Source organism: Cannabis sativa, chromosome 2 (genome assembly GCF_029168945.1).
Source record: "Cannabis sativa cultivar Pink pepper isolate KNU-18-1 chromosome 2, ASM2916894v1, whole genome shotgun sequence".
In the NCBI taxonomy this organism is placed as follows: Eukaryota; Viridiplantae; Streptophyta; class Magnoliopsida; order Rosales; family Cannabaceae; genus Cannabis; species Cannabis sativa.
In genome coordinates this window covers 10,719,686-10,725,685 of record NC_083602.1, presented here as the reverse complement: position 1 = coordinate 10,725,685, position 6,000 = coordinate 10,719,686, and positions in this window count along the sequence as shown.

The window sequence follows — 6,000 nt, the reverse complement described above, 5'->3', positions numbered from 1 at the left end:
CCTGATGATGACTACGAGGGAAACCTCGATGAGTACGCCTACGACGAAGGCAGCTACTTAGAATTGGTACTCTTAAGGCAAAAGGCTGTCGATCATGAAGCTGAAATCGCAGCCCAAAAGGTGCAAAACCAAAAGATGCAAGAGGTGATGCTGGCCATGCAAAAAGCCATGGAGGCAGCAGGAATCCACGTGCATCCTAAAGCCATATCTGCTGGGCTTGGAAAGGAACCAGAGGAATCCTCGCCAAGTACCCAAAAGTAGAAATCTAGAGAACCAAGCCCTATAAGGTATCCCGATGAAGGGAACCAAAAGAAAAACCCTACTTCTACCCCCGGGAAAAAGAAAAAGGTGCAGGATCCACGAAAGGTCCGCTCAGATTTCCTGAAAGGGAAAGGTCCGCAGAGGGGCAAACTCCAAAAAGGGAGTCTTGGCCCTCAAGATTGAGAGGACCGAAAAAGCGTTTCCGTGCACCAAGAGCCCGGAGAGAGGGGAAGAAGGGGATAGAAATGTCCTCCCATTGATCTAAGGAATCAGATTAACGGGAACCAAGGTGACCTCCGGGATCACCTTGACCAAAAGAAATACGGACCCGCGGTCTCCACGGGAACGTTAAATGAAGGAATCATGGCGGAACTTGCCATACTTCGAAAAGAGATCGCCCGAGTCTCCCGGAGACAGAAAGGCGACGACTCCGACTCAGATTGTGAGGACCGGGAGCCATGTGCCAAACACATCCTGGAAGCAGAGCTGCCCAAGAACTTTAAGATGCCTGAAATGGCAGCTTATACTGGGAACTCTGATCCGAGCGATCACCTGTCACGATTCAACCGAGTCATGACAGTCATGAGAGTCAGCAATGACGCTAAGTGTTTGTGCTTCCCGCTTACTCTAAGCGGGTTCGCGGAAGAATGGTTCAAGAAATCGGAACCAGAATCCGTGGGCTGCTGGAATAAGTTACAAACCAACTTCCGGAGACAATTTGTCGCCGCAAGGAAAGTCAACCTGGAGGTCAGCGCCTTGACTAACATCTAGCAGCTGCCTACGGAGACACTAAAGAATTTCATAAAGAGGTTCCGGGAAGAAGCCTCTAAAACCAAGAAAGTAGATGACGGACAACAGCTTGCTCTTCTCCAAGCAGGCATCCGTATAGGGACTCCATTCTGGAACGAACTACAACAAGAAGGAGCTTCAAACCTTCAGGACTTCCAAAAGAGAGTCCAAAAATACACATTAATCTTGAAGAGGCCCAAATAGTGGCCTATGGAGGATATTATCCCACCAGGGTAGCAAGATATGTGCCCAGAGCCCAACTCTCAAGCACTGTGCCAGCAGCAGCTCCACCAATGAGCGACATACAGTTTTCTGCCACTCCCGGATATAGCCAAGGCCAGGCCCTGGCCCCCGCATCATCCCATTTTGGAAATCCCTCAGGGATAAATGGACAAACCCCCTCGCACTCCGCTCCGACAGCCAGTCTAGCCGGTCCTTCCCAGGGCTCGAGGAGTAAAAGGTCCTCCAAAGGCAGCACCCTGACGGAGGAAAAGCGACAGAAAAGGGGGTATACTCCCCAATATACCCAGTACACGGAGTTAACGGACTCCCAAGAACGTGTGTACTTTGCTACTAGGCAAAATACGCACTACCGGAGACCGCATCCTTTGTACAAAGACAGCTCCTAGAGGGATCCCACTAAGAGGTGCGAGTACCATAATGACATTGGGCACAGCACCAATGAATGCAAAAATCTCAAAGACGAGATCGAAAACTTGATCCAATTCGGACACCTCTACGAGTGGATCAAAAAGCGGTTGCCCCATCTCAACCCAGGTCAAGCGGCTGGAGCTTTGCCACAAGGAACACCAGGGGGTGCAGCAGGAGTATTGGCTCCAGTTGTTCCCCCCGGAGATGCTCAATATATTCTCGGCCAGCCACCTAGACCCAATAGGAGAGTGGCCATGATCTCGGGAGGACCCCACATCGGAGGAACTACCCGCAAGGAGCTGAAACGGCACGCAGGGGCTGTGAAACACGATGAGGTGTGGGAAGTTACTCAACTCCCAGCTCAAAGGCCCCGGCTAATGGATCAACCCATTACATTCACGGAAGAAGACGCTAAAACAGTGCGTTTCCCCCACCATGACCCGTTGGTCATAGAAACCCCTATTGCCAATAAGATCGTGGCCAGGGTCCTAATCGACAATGGGAGTTCCACGAATATGCTGTTCAAAGAGGCCTTCACTGCAATAGGCCTAACGGACCGAGACCTTTCGCCAAGTGGTTCCCAACTCATAGGGTTCAATGGAACAACACTTATCCCAATGGGAAAAGTGAGGCTTCCAGTCACCTTGTGTTCGGACACACCCCAGAGCACCTTCAAATACTGCACGTTCGTGGTAGTGGACTTCCCGACAGCCTATAACGCAATCCTCGGCCGACCGGCCTTGGTGGACTTTGGTGCGGTCACGTCAATACGGCACTTGTGCCTGAAGTTCCCAACCCAGGAAGCTGGGATAGGGACGGTGAGGGGAAATCAAGGGGAAGCTAGGCAGTGCTATAACGTTGCTGCCCACCTACCCGTGCTGATGGTCCGAGAAACTATTGAGCTAGAGATGGCTGAAGAAGACGAGTTGGATCCCTGTGTGGGATCCGAAAGAATTGTAGAACCAATGGAGGACGTCGAGGAAGTGTCAGCGTGTGACCTCGACTCCACCAAAGTACTCCGGCTAGGAAAGAGCCTAGACCCGGAGGAAAAAGAAAAGATAATAAAGACACTGAAGGGTGCCATTGACGTTTTCGCATGGTGCCATGAAGACATGACTGGCATAAGTCCCCACATCATCACCCATGTCCTTAATGTCAACCCGGATATGCCGCCGGTCCAGCAGAAACGACGTCCCCTCGACTCGGTGAAGGCCGAAGCCTTAGAGAAAGACGTAGACAAACTATTAACGAGCGGCATGATTCGAGATGTCTACTACCCGAAATGGCTAGCCAATCCGGTCCTGGTGCCAAAGCCTAATGGGACCTGGCGAGTTTGTATAGACTTCAATGATCTAAACAAAGCTTGCCCAAAGGATTGTTTCCCTCTGCCCAGGATCGACCAGATGGTAGACGCCACCTCTGGATTCAAACTGTTGTCCTTCATGGACGTGTACGCTGGTTACAACCAGATAAAAATGCACGTAGCAGATCAAGAGTGCACTAGCTTAAAGACCGATAAGCGGGGTATACTGCTACCTAGTCATGCCTTTCGGACTGAAAAATGCTGGCGCAACTTATCAAAGAATGGTTAACCGGATGTTCAAAGGCCTCCTGGGGTGAAATATGAAGGTATACGTGGACGGCATCCTGGTCAAGTCAAAGGCGTGCAATAGCCACGCGGATGACTTAAAAGAATGTTTTGAAGTGGTCCGGAGATACGGAATGAAGCTCAACCCAAAGAAATGCACTTTTGGGGTTAAGTCGGGGAAGTTTTTGGGCTTCATTGTCAGTCAGAGAGGGATTGAGGTAAATCCGGAAAAAATTCAAGCTCTCCTGAGCATGCCATCCCCAAAGAAACACAAAGACGTGCAGAGCCTAACCGGAAAGGTTGCTGCACTGAGCCGTTTTATCTCCCGGTCCACAGATAAGTGCATTCCCTTCTTCGACATCCTGAAGAAATGTCAGAAATTTGAATGGTCTGACGAGTGCGAGGAGGCATTCAAAAAACTAAAAGAGCACATGGCCAAGCCTCCAATCTTGTCAAAGCCCGTTCTCGGAGAGGACTTGTTTCTGTACTTGGCCGTCTCTGAGCACGCGGTCAACGCGGCCTTAGTCCGGGAAGAAGAGAAAACTTAGCATCCCGTGTACTACGTCAGCAAGCGCATGATAGGGGCGGAGATGCGATACCCCGTCATTGAAAAACTTGTTTTTTGCCTCCTAATGGCCTCAAAAAAGTTGAGACCCTATTTCCAAGCTCACCCAATCAAGGTGTTGACCAACCACCCACTCCGGCAGGTCTTGCAAAATCCAGAGGCGTCCGGAAGGCTCTTCAAATGGGCAATGGAGTTAAGTCAATTTGACTTACACTACGTTCCCCGTATTTCCATAAAGGGACAAGCGCTAGCAGACTTCATCACCGAATGTAATGAAGCCGAAGCAACCGCGAACATATAGACACCATCGGTCCCAGCGTGGAAAGTATTTGTGGATGGAGCCTCCAACGAGAATGGATCCGGAGCGGGGGTTGCAATGATATCTCCAAGCAGACTTCGACTCCAAGCAGCCCTACGGTTCGACTTTTCGGCTTCAAATAATGAGGCCGAATACGAAGCCTTGATAGCAGGACTGAGATTAGCAAAGACCGTGGGGACTAAAAGAGTAGAAGTCTACAGTGACTCCCAACTGGTAGTGAACCAGGTGTCGTGAGAGTATCAGACGCGCAAGGAAAGAATGGCCGCGTATGTAGCAATAGTCCGGGAACTGCTCCACGAGTTCACAGACTATAAAGTAGAAAGGATCCCTAGGGAAAAGAACCTCACGCAGACTGTCTGGCTAAGTTAGCCTCATATAGTGAGATTGAGAAACTGGGGGTAGTACCCGTGGAACGCTTGGAAGAGCCAAGCATCAAAGTGAAAGAGGCCACAACAACGGTTGGGCAAGAACCCAGCTGGATGGTCCCCATCATTGAATACATAACGAAAGGTGAGTTGCCCCAAGAAAGGGCACTGTCCAAAAAGATTCAGCATCAGGCTTACCGTTATGTGATGATGGACAAAATTCTCTACCGAAGAGGACTCAGCATGCCTTATTTAAGGTGTGTATCGGACCCTGAAGCTAGGCAAATTATGCTAGAGGTCCATGAAGGGTTCTGTGGAGATCATACAGGAGGACCAAGTCTCTCAAAGAAAATACTGAGACAAGGGTACTTCTGGCCGACAATGAAAAAAGATTGCATAGACTACGTCCAAAAATGTGATTCGTGCCAAAGATTCGCGAACATACCGAGAGCTCCTCCCAATGAGATTACCCTGATGACTAGTCCTTGGCCCTTCGTGGTCTGGGGGATAGATCTTATTGGGTCCCTGCCAACAGGAAAGGGAGGAGTAAAGTATGCAATAGTAGCAGTAGACTACTTCACCAAATGGACGGAGGCTGAGCCAATGAAGACTATAACTGCTAAAAAAGTACTAGACTTTGTTATTTAAAACATAGTGTGCCGATATGGCTTGCCTCACAAAATAGTCTCTGACAATGGAAAGCAATTTGATTGCGAAGAGTTCACTGACTTCTGCAACCAACACGGAGTCGTTAAAAGCTTCTCCGCGGTGGCAAGACCGCAAACAAACGGACAAGCAGAAGCAGTCAACAAAATCCTAAAGGTCACCCTAGAGAAAAAGCTGCTGGCTTGCAAAAACAACTGGCCTGAAGAGTTGCCAAGAGTGTTATGGGCCTACCGGACGACCCCAAGAACTATAACCGGCCACTCGCCTTTCTCAATGGCGAAGGGTTGTGAAGCCATGGTCCTGGTGGAAACGTTATTCCCGTCCCACAGGAGAATGACTTATGATCCAGTTACAAACCAAGCTTTATTACAGGAAGCACTGGATCAGATTGAAGAGCTCCGGGACGAGTCTCAAATACGAATGACAGCTTATCAAAAGAAGGTGACTAAGTATTTTAACTCCAAAGTTAAAAACAAAAAATTCACTATTGGGGATATGGTCTTAAGAAGAGTCTTCTGTTGGGTTTTATGCCCTAAATAAAACTCATTTCAATATAATCAGATTTACTTATTAATATAGATCAGTAATAACATTTAATGTTACATGGTTCACATGATTTATTTCATGATTATATGTATATAATGTATGAATTCATCTGAAACCCTTTTCACATACTTGATCCTGTTTTATTGTGTCGTCAATACATTAGAAAGTAAACATGACTATGTGAATAAAGTTTCCTAGATTTATCAGACACAGGGTTTTACTGATATGATAATCTACAACAGAGTTTACT